We start from the raw sequence: 19,688 nt of genomic DNA on the forward strand, positions 1-19,688 counted from the left end.
ATATGGGCATTATTGATTCTAATTGGTATGTACTGCTCTTTTTTGTTTGTGAAGTACATATTATGTTTCATTTAATTTAATTCTCCATATCTTTGTCCAATTATTTATTTGGTGCAGTGATGCTTGTAAGTTTCTTGCTGCATCATTGTGATCTTCTCCTACTGCTGAGATGGCAGTGTCATCAGCAAAAGTTTTTTTTAACATCCCAATATATTTACAATCGGTAATATAATTACAATAAGTAAATTTTCTGACAATATTTAGCAATATAAATACATATTATTAAAGAAAAAAATGTCTTGTAGAAAACTGCCCATTGACAATTTCCTGTGTATGCTTTGCATTGGAATAGTGTTAAGTATGTCTAGAGTTTGGTTGGTCTTCTGCTTCTAGATCCTATTGTGCTTCTGCGACTAGTTTATAGTTAACAGGTCGCCTGGGGTCTTTCGTTTGAGTCTTCGTCCCATTGATTGTGTCATTAAATTTTGGGCTAGATTTAGCTAGATAGAAATTGTTGCTACTAAGCGCTCAAAGCCCATAACACCCATCGAAAGAAATGCCAGTACTCTGGACTTATTTGAAAATTTGGTCGGTACTGAATCTGAATTGCCACACAACGTAATTTTAGTCGCAAAAATTCCCCCACGGGCTAAGAGTGTTCCACTTAGGGGGCCATTCTCACTCGATCTTAATTAAAAACCAATTAAAAGATAATTTGGGCTAACTAAAACAAACATTAAATGTTTAATAATTTTAAGAGACACTCAGGTTTGCTTTTTTAGTTTGAAATTTTAGAACGCAATATGTTAAGTGCATATTAGGAACTGTATAGATTTTTAAGATATACAGGATTGCATAAAAGTTAATGAATACGTGAATTAAACTCTAGATTTTTTGAACCATTACAACTTTTCGATGAAAAATCTCGATGTACGATGAAAAGTCTCGTATTTTATGGGTATGTTGGTCTTGTAAATTTTTAATTTTGAGTGTTAGTTTATGAGCTAAACTTTATCATACAATATTTTTTAAATTGTCTGTCTCAAGCCAGCCGATTCTGTAACAGGTATTTAGGAAATGTGAAGAAATTATTTGAAATATTTTTACTATAGGGTAAAAGAAGCCGTGTGTGAGATCTGCATATTTTACCGGTTGAGCTATTGTTGCGATATTGTTCGACATAAAATGAGCAGTTAACAAACTAAAATTTTTAATTTCAAAAGAAAAATATAATGGACATTTTAAGTACTCTACTTTTGAAGAGACGCATTTTTTCTTTTATGATCATCTCTTTTGTTTAAAACCCAACACAGATGCTAGATATTTAGCTAACGGTGCAGCTTTTTCTTTGTCGCTTCTGGCACACGCGGCCGCAGGAATTAAGGAGATATGTACGGGACATTTCGAGTGTGAGGTTTATTTTTGGATTTCACTGGCTTCTGGGTGAATATGACTTAAATTCTCGTATGGGGGGAAATTCTCTACGGCAAACGCGATGTTTTTGGTTGTTAAACCTATTTGCAGGGCAACGTAAGTTGAAATCAGGCTCAAAGTATATTCACAGTTACAGTGTGATTTTACTATTTAACAATAGTGAAAGTGGGAGAAAACATTTGTGGTCGAAAACAAATTAAATTTGAGTTTCTAATCGCGTTTATATCCTACGGTTTAAGAGTCAATTTCTTTATAAGAAAAGATGGAATAAATTAATTTTAAGAATAACTTGTATTGCAACTTTTGTTACAAAACACATGTTGCCTTTCATTGTAACTTTAGCTTCCGTTATTTTAGATTATGTATTTGTAGAATATTCCTAAAATAGCGCTAAACCAAAGGAAAGAATACAAAATTGACTAAGTAAAATAAATTGACCAAGTGAATACTAAATTTTAGTCTGAATTTCTTCTTTTGCGGCATACCATTTTTTGGTTAATGATATGATTGGGAATAAGCCACAATTGCCAAATTTTAAAAGTAAATACGTATAATATAATTACACATAATCCTGACATGAAGTAGAGGTGGCTGGTAACTTTGGCTTGACCCAGACGGGGTCGCCATTTTCGAGTAAGGGCTCGTATGTTTCATTTTAGTTAAAATCCATAATCATAGACATTATAGACTACAAGCCCATAGGACATTTTTAAGGGGTCATTTGATCCAGCACGAATCACATATAAATCAATACTACAATATGTAATAACAACTTTAGAAACTTTTCCGTAAATTTTGATCTGTATAGGTGGCTACACAGGTAAGGTAAACTTCAAGGGGGGTGGCATTTTGGTTAAAAATTTTTGTACGGCATTTATAACTTGGACGTAATACAAAAATAATGTCCTGCGACCTAATGCCGTACAAAAATATTGGTACCAGTAGCAGGGACAATTTTTCATTTTCGACAATTTGATACAGTACGGCATTCATACACATAGCTTCGGATCGTTATTTAGATTACTTTTTTTGCAGTGCCGTACATAAGTAGTACAAATGAGGTCATTTGAGCCAATATGAAACTGATTTAAATTTAGTTGCATTAAATAATAACATTTTTGGACATACCGTACATTTTGCACGGTACATGTGCTTACGAGAGGAAAATTAATTTCCCTCTGATAAGTGGGATATTACGATCAAAAATTTCTGTACGGCATTGATATATTTGGTTAATATTGACATCAATTATCAACAAAAACAAAATGCCGTACAAAAAAATATGTTATAAGCTCCTAAGTTATAAATGTCGTACAAAAATGTTTGATCTAAACATCCCCCACTCCCTTTAGTGGTAATTTACCTTACCTGTGTAGCCACCTGTACCGATAAAAATTGACGGCATAGTTTCTGAAGTTGTTATTACATTATTGTAGTATTGATTTATATGATACGATTCATGCTTGGTCAAATGACCCCTAATAATGTCCCATGGGCTTGTAGTCTATTATGTCTATGTCAATTAACATTTTATCTGTAAACTGAAGGTTTTTAAACCGTTTTGTATTCAAGTATCACTGATGTTGGTCTGATAGACCGAAAACGTTTTGAAAAAAAATTTTATCTTTTAAAATTTTCATTATTAATGTAATAAACCAATTATTCAAGCAGTTTTACACTTCCTTATAAGTTTTTTAAGAGTTAGGTTGAGCAAGAACTTTTACCATTTTCTCTTTTGTGTATTGGTATTGGCCCTCCATTGGTCTGGTACAAGCTTGCTATTTAACATTTCCTCAAAAATTACGTATATGTTTTCCATTATCTTTTCCCCATCGCATTTTAAGAGTTCTTTAGGTGTGCCATCGGGTACCGGAGCTTTTCTGTTTTTTTTTTAGTCTTTCGCAATCTCCTTTGTTGTTTCGTCTTTAACTGAGTAGGACATCTTAGTATTTTGAGATTCCTTCTCCGTTCTTCCTAGTTCCCGAGAGTGCGTATATCCTTAAGTCTATTCCGGTTAAAAGAAAAATGTCATTTAACTCTGTCTAAGGTTGCGCGAAAACATAAAACGATTCAATTGTCTGGTCTATAACTAAAACGATAACCTTTGCACAGTACACCAATACACAAACGATTACGTAAAGTACTGAAACTCAACTGAATAGCATCAAAAATCACTAAAGTAAACCTAAAGGCTATCCGGTTAAAAGTAAAAAGTCATAGAATCTTGAATTTTGTTATTTAACGTTGCCTCAAGGATGCGCAAAGACGTAAAATGATTTTACATAGCCCAAAGTTCCGTTGCCTGTTCTATAACTAAAAACATAACCTGAGAAATAATACACCGTTGCACAATCTATTTCGTGTAGTTCTGAAACCAAAGGAAATGGAATCAAAAACTACGAACATAAACCCAAAGTCTATTCCGGTTGAAAGTAAAAAGTCAAATGATCCTAAGTTTTGTTATCTAACTTTGTCTCAAGGTTGCGCAAAGACGTAAAATTGTTGATTTTACCATATTCAAAAATTCCGTTGTCTGGCCTATAACTAAAACGATCTTAAACGCTTAAAAAATTCATTCAGTAGTAATAGTTGACCTATGACGTAATCAGTTTTATGTATTGTGTGCATTATTTAACTATTAAATAATCAGTTTAAGGACGTTTTTTGCGAAGATCCTATGCGGAACGTGAATAAAAACAATGATTTATTTTAGTTTCTTGTATCACTTTTGACTGGGGTTAAATTTTAATTTGAATTTGAATAAAATGATGTTAACAGGGCAAAAACATGGAACCCATTACTTCTACATAGTTTTTATACGTATATTATTTTATATTATTTTTACTTAACGACATTCAGATTGGAAATCGTGTTAAATAGTGAAACAGTAAGAATTAAAAAAATATATTATAGAGCTTATGTTTATAGATTTATAGGACGCACGGTAAAAAGACAACCAACATTATATACTTATCATTATCAATTCTTTTAAGTGGCCTAGAAGATGGTGGCTGTATATACTTCTATATTTAATCGACGTATTTTTGGCTTTCATTAAAAAATATTTTCCGCAAATTCGAGGCTGTATCAGGATCTTCTATTACTTACTAAAATGTCTTCCAGATCCTTCTGAACTCAATACAGGACTTTCTGTATTCATGTCAACCTAACTGGGCTTCACCATCATCATTAGCCCGCATCTCAGTTACCCCATTCCTTAATTCATGCCTCTCTAAGGTCTTTCTAATCTCATCCACTATATTTCGCCAGCTTTAGTTATAATATCTCTCCATTTTCCTCTTAGTCTTCCGTTGTTTCTATTGTGGTGTCCAGATAATCCATTTGCTTCACTTTTGTAATAAATTTCTAATTTGTTAACTTTGCGAATACTTTTGATTTTTGTGGTTTGGGTATGTGAGATCTATATTTTCTACCGAACTTGTGTTTTCTTTAAATATTTCCGATTTGCCATTACGTTTGTTTTTGGTATCCCTGTTTTTATTCCTTTCTGCGTAGGTTTTAGTACTTTACTATTTTCTTCAGTTTTTTCATATTGTTTAATGGCAATATTATATCGTCTACAGATCTCAGGTTTGTCGTTAGAAATCAAGTGGGTCCTTTATTTTACTCTATAGTCAATGTCCAATTTTTACGAAAATGTCTCACTACACACTACACTCTACAACAACCTCGAGAAAAATTTGTATGTTACTCTCATCTGTACTTCAGGTAAAGTAGATAATGTGTCTCTGATCTGACAAAAAGCCTACTACCATAAAAAAGGAGATAACAAGGTATCTAGGACTTTCTATTTCTAGTTAGAAGTATAGGTGTACTCTCTACACTGTTTAACTACTTGTGATTCACTTAAAACTTACATAGTTACTCTTAGCTACAAGCAGACCTACATTCAGTTACTGTTCTCCATCTTCTGACACCTAGTTTTCTCAGATCTTCTTGGATGGATTCTGCCTATTGGGGTTGCTCGCTAGAGTCTCTTGATGTTTTTGCTGCCCTAGACAAATTGATGGGTGATGAGATAGTACCCCACCCCACAGTTATCTCCAGGGAAGAATAATCTGCTGCTTCTGGGGTGGTAAGCCCAAACAAAAAGAAAATTGTCTGACCTCCAGATATTGCGTAATAATGCTAAAGCAGACATTATTTGGGAATAGGTTATTTTCAATGAATTAGTCAAGAGAGAATTATTACACATTTACTTTACCGAGTTCAAGTTTATTATAATTGGTATAATTATAATAAAGTTGATTATTCAAATCATCCTATGATTTACTCAGCATAAACTTGACTTTGATAATCGTGAAACTGTACTTTTTGCAATATAAACAATGAGTTAATATTTTTTAAATACACAATATTGACCCAAAAGTGTTACCACAATCCCTCTATTAACTTATTTATTTTTAGCACGTAAGCAAAACGCTGTGACAGGTCGGTTTTTAATCGTAGTATATTATATCATCAATGTTTCGAACTTTACGCGATCCCTCTTCAGGTGACAGTTATAACTTTGATTTTTTTAAATAGGAACGTACGTTATGTGACACCTCATTTAAAATCTTTTGAAATCTTGATTTCAAAAATGTATAATACAGAATTATGCGAGAAAGAATTTTAGTACGTACAATTTTTGTTGGTTTAAGTTAATCTTTTTTAGATATTAGAAGAGATTTTGTTTTAAATAAAAGCAAAAAATATTTATTAGTCTAAATTATTACAACTAAATTAATGATTCAAGATACGTAACGAACTAAATAGTGACAGCTATTACTAAATAAACAAATTGCAGAGTAATTAGAAGCTAAAACTTATTTTAATGTCGAAGGTAGTCAAAATGTTTCCTATTTGCTTCTTGGCAGTAATACAATCTACTTCTTGTTTCTTCTCTAACTGTTTGCAACATCCTTTGATCAATAGTACGGCATTTCGAGATAATTCTTGGGCGTGGTTGGTCAATTGTATTTGGTTTTGTCTGATACACTTTGGATTTTAAGTAGCCCCATAGAAAAAAATCTAATGGGGTTAAGTCTGGAGATCTTGGTGGCTACTCTATATGTCCCCGTCGGCCAATCCATCTTGTCGGAAAAACTTTATCTAGAAAATTTTGCACTCTGGCAGCATAGTGAGACGTAGCTCCATCTTGCTAAAATATGACGTTTTGACATAATGACTTTCTGAAATGATTTGTAAGTTTCGCCATTTAAATTATCGTCAATAAATATTGAGCCTACACTATAGTTATCTAATATGCCTGACCAAACTTTAAGTTTTTGTGGAAATTGCGTGTGACCTTCTCGAAATAATCTAGGATTTTCATCAGACCAGTATCTAACATTTTGACGATGAACGTGACCATTCAAAAAATGTCACTTCGTCACTAAAACAAATGTGTTGAAGGTAATTAGGATTCTGTGCAATATTATTTGTCATGGTTTTGCAATATCCCATCCGTCTATCTGAGTCATCCTCTATTAATTTTGAACCATTTTTATGTTTTATTTTGTAACAATGAAATTTATTTCTCTTTAGAATCTTTAAAATTGTTTTCTGATCTACTTCACAAACGTGAGCAACAGTTTTAGTAGAAGTAGACGGATTACCGACAAACTCACTTAACACAGAAATCTGTTTATCTTCGGATAGACGTTTTCTTCTTGTCCGTTTCTTATTGAACACTACCAGTCTCAAAAAATTTGCTTACAACTGACTTGAAATAGTGTCTGTCTATTGGACAGTCAGGATAGCGTTCACTAAAAATTCTTATAGACTCGCGGCAATTTCGGCGAGCTTCACCATAAATTGTGATCATTTTGCATTTTTTTTTTGTAAATTACGAGGTTGTACCATTTTTAAAATTCACAATAAACAAATTTCTTTAGCAACTAAACTAAAGTTATTAATACTATTTATTTATTATCTTCTTCTTCTTCTTTTGGCATCATAACCCTGGATGGGTCTTTGCCTGTCTGGCTATGTCCTTCCATTCAGATCTCTCTTGTGCCTTCTTCTCCATTGTCTTATGTTCATTGTTTTCAGGTCGTCTTCCACGTCATCCAACCATCTCGTTCTGGGCCTTCCTTTTTTTCGCCTTCCTATGGGCTTCCATTGTAACATTTTCTTTGTTGTTTTTGCATCGTTTTGTCTCTGCACATGTCCCAGCCATGACAGTCTTTGACTTTTCACAAATCTTACAATGTCATAACCTTCATTTAACTCATTAACCTCGTCGTTTCTCCTGATTCTCCATGTGCCATCTTCCTCTTGTACCGAGCCATATACTTTCCTCAGTATTTTTCTCTCGAATGTCCTGAGTTGGGCTTCATCTTTTTTCGTCATTACCCAAGTTTCACATCCATAGGTTACTACGGGTCTAATCAGTGTTCTGTAGATAGTCGTTTTCGTTCTTTTGTCTAATAATTTCGATGTCATCAATCTTTTATTAGCATAGTATGTACGATTCCCGCTGGAAATACGTGCATTAATTTCGCTACTTACGGAGTTCTTCTGATTGATTTCTGTGCCGAGATATGTAAAGTCATCCACTCGTTCGATAGTATAGTTGTCTATTGTGATATTATTTTCATTGTCCGTTATTCTTTTGACTGTCATATACTTCGTTTTTGCTTCGTTTATTTTGAGACCTCTTTTTCTTGCTTCAGGATCAATTTGTTTGAAAACTTCCATTAGTCGTGGCTTATTCCTACTAATGATGGCTACATCGTCTGCATATGCAGTAATTTGTACTGATTTGGTGTTTATATGGCCGGTTATATTGGTTTTTCTGATGACTGCCTCAAGAACTAGGTTGAATAGCATGGTTGATAGGGCATCTCCCTGTCTTACTCCCATGTTGATGTTAAATAGGGGAGTCAGTTCTCCATCTACTCTGACTGCGGCTTTTGAACCCTGCAACGTCATTTTTATGAGGCTGATGTATTTCTTAGGTATACCTAGATTACAAAATATTTATTTATTATAGCTGTCAAAAAATAGAAGGATTCATATCTGAAAGGTTACATTATTTGAGTCGTAATCACTGGGATAATTAGTCCACTTGCGCTATTTAATTTGTAATAATATTAACTTAACAGAATTTCCATTGGTGTGACCGTTAATATAATATTTTTGTTTCAGATTTATGTCGAAGATAAATACATTAGGTGAGTAACTAAATACTTTAGTACCCACTATATGAAGATCCGGATATAGCACTCTCCTTTTTGTGACTTCTGTTTCTTTTTTCGTACCTTATCAAGTAAATTTAAACCGTGTCAAATATCTGTTAACTATACGAAATATCCAAATCGTAACATAGTTAAACCAAAGACCTAGAAGAGCTGCAAAAAATATTATCTACCTTGACCACATACTGTGAGATATGTAATATAAAACCGCGCCATTAATCCTACAGGAAAACATCGCAGGAAGCATTTATCGTTTTTGTTTGTAATCAAAGTGTATCGTTTAAAATATGATAAATACTGCTACATTGTTCTATGTACTGGTTTTTGGCGGATGATATAAAAGTGTGAACATTCAAAAAAGTATTTTTCAATTAAGATAAATTAGTTTTAAACTGTTAAAACTGTTGGAACCATGCAGTACTAAGCATGGGTCGATCAAGTGGTAGCCCCATCGCCTTTTCATGTACCATTTACTAAAAGAAAATTAGATGTTTTCGCTTATCTTTGATTATTTTTCTTCATTAACTACAATCAGACCTCCTATTTTCAGATTTCTTTTCGATTAAATAAGTATTTAAATTGCATTACTTATCTAATAATTCTAGCCATACTTCACCAATTTGTATTGGGACTCCACTTTACATTCCATCTAGTTGTTTCTTCTATTTTTGCCCTGGATGCACATTATTTCTCACCTCTTAACATCTCTAACATTCTGCATTTAAGTTATTGTGGTCATGTCAATAATTTTGGTTTTCTTTTTTTTACTTCAATGTCAACCACGAGCATCTTGTGTATGTTACTAGCTTAAGATCTCACTAACCAGTCTTAACATTAACGTATACATTATTTGATGTTATAAAGTAATATATTCTTGGAATTATTGCAAGAAAATCATTGAAAAATTATTTGCTACCTGCTGTCAAATATGTACAAAATCTGCTCAACGCCATTTACTGGACAGAAGAATTTCCAGGTGATTATCTTACCTCCATATTTATACCATTATCGAAATACGTACCATCACCCAAAATGTGCTGAGGTCTGTACATTACGCAGTTGGTTATAAAACGTTTCTCCAAAATCTATAATATATTAGAACGAGTTCAAAATTTCACAAATACGTGATCCAACTTGATTAAGCATTGGGATCACTCTAGAGAAGTGCGTATTAAAATTGAGAAAACTAGAAGGATTTTGATGAAGAAGAATGTTGATTTTAATCTACATCTTAAAATCAGGTTAGAATTCGAGTACTTGGTTATGGTTGATCGGGACAGGACCCATGGATTAGCCCTTCAGACACCTAGACCTCCTAAGACGGGTCCATTGTATCACCTCTATTTTGCGGAATAGGCTCATAAGGACCTCTGCAGTAATCAGCAGCGCGCTCCAAGTCTGATTCCTGCCTGCCGTTCTGAATGTCTAATCCTTAGTAACCTTGTGGCCTCACAGAAAGTCACAAGTCTCTTTAAGGATAACTCCTTCATTTGGCTCGGTTGCATAAGGATCTAACCCAGGATCTGCCACCTGGTAAGCCAGTGCCGGGCACTTCCAGAGGACATGTGAGGAGGGAACCTCCTCCTGATTACATAGACGGCACCGTGTTCTATCCGCCAGTCCAAGCTAATGAAGGTGCCGCCTGAGTCTATAGTGGCCGTTAAGCATACCGACCACCATAGAGCACCTTCTACGGTCTAGAAGGAGAAGTTAAGGTGTAAGACTTTTGGATGGCTCCACTATGTGGAGCCTAGCCTGTCTCATACCTCCACAACTGACCCAGGAATCCTGGAACCTCCGCAGAAGAAACTCTCTAAGAATACCCGACCAGTACTGAAGATAACTCCAATCGCAGGTTCTGGTCCACCGGCAGAGTAAATGAGCACTGTCGTGCCAGGGCTTTAGCCCGTTCGTTCCCTTCTACGCCTGTGTGTCCCGGTACCCATACTAAGTTAATCCTATTAGTCCGCGCAACATCAGCAAGTGATCTCTTGCACTCAAGAACCAGATTAGAGCTGACTTTGGGCGCTTCCAAAGCCTTTATCGCTACTTGACTGTCAGAGCAGATAGATATGGTTCTACCTGAGCAAGTCCTGTCTATTATCTCCTGAGCGCATACCAGGATTGCAAATATCTCGGCCTGAAAAACTGATGTATGGGAGCCGAGAGCCTGGCCAGGTTCAAATCCGATTCTACTCCTATATACTGCGGCACCTGCCCGTCCATCTATTGCCATCCAGGGGACCCATCCGTGAACCAGGTGAGCCCGCTTCGACGGATCAGTGCAGGCTCTCGTTCCATCCACTCATCCCAGTTAGGAAGTAAGTTGGGGGGCCATGCTGTCCTGTACCATCGAGAGCACAATACAACAATCAATTCGAGTACTTAAACGTTATGTATTTTAACTTTGCTATATGATATGGAATAGTAAACGTTAACTGAAGCAGGCAATAACCAACTAACTTATACATAATCGTTCCTCTTCTACCGTTAGGTGTCGAGGGAGGCGATTCTAGCTTTTGATGAATTTTCTCCATGCTTCTCTGTTTTTCGCCAATTGTGTTGCTTCTTGCCAAGAAGCAACACAAGAATTATTTTGTAATATCTGTTATGTCGCTGTTCCACTCTTTTATTGGTGTGCCTCTTCTGTTTTCCCTATTGGTTTAGCTTCCCACATTCTTTTCACTTGTCTACTATTCTCCATTCGTGTTATATGACCGAACCATGCTAATTTTTTCTCCTTTATTGTGTCAAGTAATGCTTTAATTTTGAATCTGTTTATTTCTTCATTTTTGAGTCTGTCTGCCCTTCTTGTCCCTATCGTTCTTCTGTCTCCATAGTTTTTGGCTATTATTTGTTTTATTTTTATTTCTTTGTTGCTTCGTAGGTTTTTTTTTAGTTTTCTATAAAACAATTTTACATTTCTTTTACTATTTTCTTCCATTTTTCCTCCAAACTTGTCCCAGCTTTTCTTTTTCTCATTTTTGACTATTTCTTTAGTTTTTATTATCTGTATTTTGTATCTCTCATATTTTTGTTGCGTTTTGTCTTGTAGATATTTTTTCCATAATTTCTTCTTTTCTTTAATTTCGATTTTTACCTCCTTATTCTACCATGGTATCCGTTTCTCTTTCCTATTATTTCTTGTGGTCCCACATACTAGTTTTGCTGTATTTATCGTAGCATTTTTAAATTTCCCCCCTGCTTCTTCTATTATTTCTGTCATTTCTCCTTTGTCCATTTCCTTCTCTAACTAACTCCCCCTTATATCTGATTTTTGTTGATTCTTCCCGTAGTTTATGTATTTTAAGTATTTTCTTTTATTTGTTATTCTTGTCTTCTGTGTTTTTTATTTCTATTCCTTTACTGTTAAATGTAGTTTCCAGTAGCTAGTGATAACTGCTTATTTCATAGCTTCTTCTCACCCTTCTCCTCCTCTCTGTTTTTTGCACTATAGTAATGTCAATAATTGATTGTTCTTTTCTTGATATGCTTTTTTTGTGATCTTATGTATTTTTTGTGTTGGAAATGTGCATTCATGATCATCATGTTATTGTCTAAACAAAATTCAAGTAATAGTTTTCCATTATTGTTGATTTTGTCTATCATCCCACTTATCCCCTATCTACTTATTTTCCTATTCTAGCATTCAAATCTCCTGTGATTACGATTTTCGCTGTGCAATCATTTATTACTTCTTGCAGTTTGTCCCAGAACTCATTTTTTTTGTTCTTTTTTTTTATTGCATATCATATCATATAATTAGGTTTGTTCGTCAGGTTCATAGCATATAATTAGGTTTGTAATTGCTTTCTTTGTGACCATCTATATTTCAACTCTAAGTATATGCTCTTTAAAATATATCCAATTCCTTACGTTATTGATGATATTTTTCTTCAGCATGCATGCTACCCCTGCCTGAGCTCTCTTTTTCTCCTCTGCTCCACTGTAAGTTTCCGTTTTCCAAAGTCGTAGTTGCCCTTAATTTTCTTTTTGTTTCTATTATAGCTACTAAATAATTTTTTTGTCTTCTATATCTTTCCCCACTTCTACTTCTTTTCCATTTATAACTCTTACATTCCATGTTACCATTTTTAAAATGTTCTTCTCCTTGTTTCTCATTATGTTACCTTTTACATGTGGTTCTTTCTGTCTGTGTGTGTATCATCTTTATATTCACTCATGTCCTTATTCTGTGCTTTTTCTATTTCCCGTTTCATCCACGTATTTTCTTCCACTAGTTTTTTGAACTAACTTGCACTGTATTGTTTATATCTTTTTCTATCGTGTGTGTTTTTGGTTCCAGTTGCATCTTATGACTTCTATAGTTATAAATCCATAACCTATTTTTGTCTTTTTCCACTTGCTCTTTCGTTTGCGGCTATGTTCCTAAGTTTTCTTTGTATTTCTATCTTTTTTAGGGCCAGGTCATATTCTATGTATACTCGGTGTTGTTTATACGTTGTTAATAATTTACCTTTGGCTTTCAATATTTTTAATTTCTCTTCAAATTTATTAAATTCAATGACATACGTCATATTATTTATTTTCTTTTGCTTTGTTTATTTTTGTTATTATCCCCAACAAAATAACACTCTTCAAGTCCAAATGTCCTTGAGTAAAAGTGATATCAAACCTTCTCATAGCAACAAGAAGCTCCGCTGAATCTACTCGACTATGCTTAAGGTTCGCCTGTAGGACCCTGATTGGCATCATTGAGACCTATTTGCTTTATATTTTTATTTGTGGTTTCAGATGAGTCACTCATTTCTAAGTCCTTCTCTGGGCTAACTCTTTTTGTCTCATGTTCATTTTATTCTCACGAGTCGGGACGAAGTAAGTACTGTCAGGCATGGTTCTGGTTTATTGTATATCTTCCATTAACTATTATATACATCTTCGGGACTTTGGCAGATCTACTAAATATAAACTCTCCGAAAACACTCGATAGAACTCCATTTGGATCTGGATACCCAGAGTTCTTGTATGTAGGCGACATCGAATCTTCTCATAGAAACAGTAAGTTCTGTCGAAGCTGCTCGACTCTGCTGAAGGTTCGACTATATTACGCTGATTGGGGTTATTGAGCCCTATTTAGGTTTAGGTTTACCCACGAGTAGGTACGAAATGCTGTCAAGCATGGTACTGCACCCATACTTTGCCAAGGCTATAATCCCCCAGAGTTCGCCAGCTGTCTGGGACATCACTTGGGCAACACTTTTCTCCTTGTGCCATGCAACCTTGTTATGCTCGATGAGGATGGACTCATTCGGGTCTTCCTCGCTGATTAGCTCTACATCGGCAATATCTTCCTCAGTACGCATTCTGCTAAGAATTAATTGCTCTGATGAACAAGCATGTCGACTATAAAATTGACATAGTGCGAGATGCATCGCGTTTTGCGAAGTAAATCTGCACAATTTGCAAGCGTTATTCATTCGTCAGTGTATTTATAAGAAATGGTCAATAGTACTGAACATAAATCAGCTGTGAGTTATAATAATGTGTGCCACTAAAAATTGTATTGTCAGCTTAAAATTACATATCTCTAAAAAATATTCTTTTCAAATTCCATTTGGGCAACTCGTTGTATTCTAGACCCACTAAAGTAGCATCGTTAGCCAAATGGTCTACCTTTTCATTGCCTGGAATATTAGAGTGACCTCTTATCCACACAAAACAATTCTTCTTAGAGTACTTAGGAGACTTAGCTTTTCAAGCACATCTACAATTAGTCTGTTATTATATATATGGGCTTAGAGAAGTATCTTAATGCGAGGAGGACGGACTGTAAGTCGGATAAAATTATATATCTTTCGAAATATAATGTGCTATTAATTATCCAATACAACGCCTTGACAATGGCTACCAATTCAGCTGTGAATATTGAGCAATATGATTTTAAAATATATTGAAAATAATCCTGAATATTGTCTATGTAAATGGCATATCCAACACCATCAGACGATTTTGAGCCATCGGTATAAATTTTACTAGAGTAGTTATAGTCTTCCAGCTTATCCTGTACTACTAAATCTTCGTGAACAATTGAACTATATGAAGGAATTACTACAATAGTATTACAGCCAAAGAATGGAATTCCTTATCCATTGAATGAATGATGTGATAGATTGGGAAAAGCAATAGCTAGATTTAGTGAGTTTTTATTTGCCCACCATCTTTTTGTTAGATTTTAATATAAGATATTTTTTGTAACAAGCTGTTTTGATTATTAAACTAGCATTTAGGAATAAATTTGTCTGCCAAAAATAGACGCCTTAAATGTAAAGGTGGCAGGTGGCTCGCTACATTCTGCAAAGGACTGGTGTAGGAGTAGATTTTAGGGCTCCTAGGACCAACCTCACGGGTTTGTATTGTATTCGATTCAATTAAATCAAACGAGATTTTGTCGCTGATCCATAAAAAATGCTTCCATAGTCAAAAATTGATCTGGTATATGCTCTGTAAAATAATAAGTTTATTTTCGGGTTTGCTCCCCAATCGTATCGATTAATGGCATTAAGGATATTGAGGCTTTTTTTACATTTGTTAATACAATTATTAATATGCTCATTCCAGGTTAATTTAGAATACATATAAGGTAACACCTAGGTTTATAAAACTGTTATATAAAGAGACTTTTGGTAACTTGTGTTTCGAAAAAAATACTACACCTGATTTTTTAGTTGGGATATCAAGTCTTCAAAATACTTTTCACAATAAAACATATTTACTTTAAAGACATTAACACATTGTTGAAAAGTTTTTTTGTCAACATGAAAACAAAAGTAATTTGCATATTGTAAAATGTTATACCCCATTCCCATACAATGTAAGTTTAATGAATACAAGTTAAATAGGAAGGGACTAAGAACTAAGTCCTAAGGTAAACCTTTGTTAACTATCCTTGGGTCGATCAATGAATTATTTAAACGAATATGGACTTGTCTATTTGTAAATATATTGACATAAGCACATGTATTTGGCACTCTTAATTTAAGTTGATACAGCAGGTCGAGAATAGCGTTGTCATACGTATTTTACCAGAAGTATCCACAAATAAAGCAACTTTATTATGGTTTTAAGAATAAGTTAACTGGATATCGGTTGCTTAGTGTGAAATCCCATCCATAGTGCCTTTCCCTCTACCCTCTAAAATAGCAAGAAGCTATTTTATGAAACAAATTTTCAACAATAGTTTCGAAGAGCACATACAGATTTTTATTTTTTGTTATTTTCTTAACTCTGTCCCATATTTTAGTTGGATAAGTTTGTCTATGTAGATAAGACATTTTCCCAACTGTTTCTACTTTTTTGTTTAAAGGTACGTTTACATTTAGCATTTAATTTGTGATATTCAACAAAATTTGCCATACACATACTTTGTTTGTGTCTTTTATATGCAATTTTTCTTTTCTTCTATATCTCACGGCACTCCTAGTCCCACCATTTCATCCCACAAAAGAAGACCTATTCGTATAATATATGCTAGATATTGAAGTTTTTGACATGTTATGGTTAACATTAATCTTCTTTTATTTCTAAAAGAATATTACTAATTATATTTACCGTTAGATAACCTTATATTTAGACTTTCGAAACATTCTAAATTATGTAACCAAAATTTTGTGTCTTACCTCTGCTTTATCACCCTTTCGAATTATTTCCGTTGACGATACCTCAACCGCAGTGTGACTTATGTCAGTTATTTTTATTCGCACAGTCTCCATTTTGAAATTCGTCATTAGATCACATCTTTTGCGAATATATGACGTGCTCTAAGATTCCTTAGTAATGATTCACGTCACGGTTTTCATTTATTTCCCTCATTATTTTTAACGAATAAAAATCACAACTTAATACAGAAGTTAATCTTTAATATCATGATTCAAAATTAATTGAAATTTTCTTCATAGAAGGAATTAAAATTTTTAATCGACGTAGAATTTTTCATTGGTTTATCGTTTATGGCATATTATGACAAACTTAAAGAAAATATTTTGATGGATATGCCACTTACACAAGTTTGTTCTTTTAAATAGAACACCCTGTATATTATTGCATTTCTAGATTCTGCATAAGATTATAGATAAAATTTGGATAAGGTACCATAGGTTAAAACTTATATAGTTTTTAAGTTTTTATCATCTTTTTTCAAAAATTTTGACAGATAGAGACAAACTTTTCAATGTTAATATCTCATCCATTTACAATCATAATATCTTAAAATTCTTTGCACACAAAGAGTATGTAACTTTATTTCAGGAATTTCTGAATACAGGGTGTTCACAAATCATACGCCATTTCTTTAAACTTCAAACCCCATCATGAAACCTCTTCTGTCCACTGCTGGACATAGGTCTCTCCCATTTTTCGCCATTTTTCACGGTTCTGTGCTTCTTGTTGCCATTTCTTGGATATTCGTCTAATATCGTCCATCCAGCGTGTTGGTGGTCGTCCTCTGCTGCGTTTGTCTTATCGTGGGCGCCAGTCAATTAGTTTTCTGGTCCATCTTGTGTCTTTCAGTCTCGCTATGTGACCTGCCCAATTCCATTTCAGCTTGGCTATATGTTCGACGACATCACTGATACCTGTTCTTTTCCTTAAGCCTTGATTCCTTATTTTGTCTTTTTTTGTCACGCCGAGAATTGATCTTTCCATGCGCCTTTGAGCCACTCGCATTTTTAGTGCTGTTGTTTTTGTGAGCATGAGAGTTTCTGCTCCGTATGTCATAATAGGAAGAACGCATTGGTCAAATGTCTTCCGTTTCATAGCTATCGGGATGTTGCTCTTAAAGATGCCTCTTAGTGAACCATATGCCGCCCAAGCAAGTGTTATTCGTCGTTGAAATTCGCAGGTCTGGTTGTCCTTGCCTATTCTGATTTCATGACCAAGATATATGTACTTTTCTGTCAATTCTACCACTTGATTTTGGATGATTAGGTGTTCGCTGGGAACTAAATTTGTCATAAATTTGGTCTTGCTGATGTTCATTTTTAGACCTATTGTTGAAGATACGTTTTCTAATTCTTGTATCATTTGTTGTGCTTCGCCCAGATCTTCGGTGATAAGTACTATGTCGTCGGCAAAACGCAGATGATTGAGCATTTCTCCATCTATTGTTATTTCTCTATTTTCCCACTTTAGCATTTTAAAGGTAAAGGCGTATTCGAGGACCGTTATAAATAATTTAGGTGAGAGAGTGTCGCCATTCAAACCCCAGTAAGTCAATAATTTTAAATGAAACACCCTATATTTTATAATTATATTGAAAAAATTAATAAATTGTCTTTCAAATAGTATTAGGGTTCTCTATACCTAAAGTTAATACTTTTGGAGATAAACTTAAACAACATGGATCATCTCACTACATGTATACAGAAAGCGTGCTGGGAATCCACTCCACCAACCAATAATAAACCTAACAAGGAGTTCTATCCCGAGGCAATACACAAAAAAATTTGAGAAAAGAGAAAAGTTAAAAAGATATGGCAAAACAATCGAACGGACCAATAAAAAGCTGTATTTACCAAAGCAGCAAAATATCTGAGAGAGTTATCGCCATTAGAAGCCACAGAATACACCCTTTGGAAGGCTAACAGAAAATTCTTACGACCACAACAACATAAACCACCTATCAAAATGAGTAACGGACATTATTCATAGATAGTTGGACTGCCCATACCAGATGTCTCTGCCTATTAAATATTTTAGAAAAACCGAAATTATTGAAACAATACTTAATACTAATAAAAAGAAAGCTCCTAGTTCTCAGCTGATTACTGTATTCGTCTTATGCCAATTACCACAAAGTTCGATCCTCTTATTAACACAATTCTACAACGCGGTATTAAGATTAGGATATTTTCCTTATCATATCAATATCATAAATCAAGATTTGGAGAAAAAGCGCTATTGTTCTGTAGTCTTTTTGGACATCACACAAGCTTTTGATAAAGTGTGGCATACAGGCTTGCTGTATAAAATTAAACAACTACCGTCTGAATACTATAGGACATTCAAATCCTGCATAACAGACATATATTTCCAGATAAAATACGGTACGGTAACAGCATTGAGACCTATAAACTACGGTGTATTCATCTTGATAGACGACTTACTTGGAGAAACCTCATCTTCAATAAACGAAAACAACTTGGATTAAAATGAAGACAACTTTACTGGCTACTTGGAAGAAGATCTGAACTATCACTAGGAAATCAATTATTGGTGTATAAAGTAATTCTAAAACCCATCTAGACGTAGTGTTAGTTGTTAATGCAACATACTACGCCCCTAATGAAGTCATACATCGTGGTCTCTCAGTGAGTGTTGTGCGCGCAGAAATAAAAAAGTGTAGTGATAGGCATTTAATGTGGTTAGAGTCGTGGTCTCTCAATTAACTACTGCTTACTTGTGACAATTTGTTTGACAATCCCCGTTCTCATGAGCTCCCACAGATTGTAGATCAGATTGAGGTCTGGAGAATCACCTAGGCACAGTACTGAATTGTGCATAAAGGTAAAATCTTCGGATTTGCCAAACCAGTCTTTAATTTGTGGCATAAGCTTTTTTCCAGAACTTCAATATACTGATGTTGTTTCATCATTGCCCTCATAATGTACAGCCTCCCTGTGCCCTTGCTACTGATCACATACCATACCATGATCTTGAGAGGATGATTTACTTGCTCCACTATGCAATCCTTGTGATATTTTTCACCCACCTGTCTTCGAACCGAAAATCGACTTGTAATTGAGTATCTCCACTGTAGACTGACTCATCGGAGAAACAAACCTATGAATAAAAAAAACAGGATATTTTTTTAGAATAAAAATAGTGGTTGTAGGAATTTAAATTTTAGTAGTGATGTAGTTTACCTTATTCCAATTCTCAATTGTCCAATTTTGGTGTTTTTTGGCCCATTGCAATCTCTTTTTCATCATTGCTACCATCAACTTTGGGATTTTGGTAGGGCGACATGATTTGAAACCTTGCTTAGCAAGCCTTCTTCGCTTGCGCTGCTTGGCACTGTTGAGCTATCTGACA

The 19,688-nt window shown here is 34.5% G+C and overlaps 1 protein-coding gene across 5 annotated transcripts in view; it reads left to right on the forward strand.

The window, feature by feature from the left end:
• Mef2 (myocyte enhancer factor 2) overlaps nucleotides 1-19,688 on the forward strand; it is a 333,366-nt gene that overhangs the window by 180,124 nt on the left and 133,554 nt on the right. For all 5 annotated transcript variants that reach the window (XM_072546699.1, XM_072546696.1, XM_072546702.1 and 2 more), the window contains one exon: nucleotides 8,590-8,615. The gene's annotated coding sequence lies outside the window, so the exon portion shown is untranslated. The remainder of the gene's footprint in view (nucleotides 1-8,589; nucleotides 8,616-19,688) is intronic.

Source organism: Diabrotica undecimpunctata, chromosome 10, assembly GCF_040954645.1.
Source record: "Diabrotica undecimpunctata isolate CICGRU chromosome 10, icDiaUnde3, whole genome shotgun sequence".
Lineage (NCBI taxonomy): Eukaryota > Metazoa > Arthropoda > Insecta > Coleoptera > Chrysomelidae > Diabrotica > Diabrotica undecimpunctata.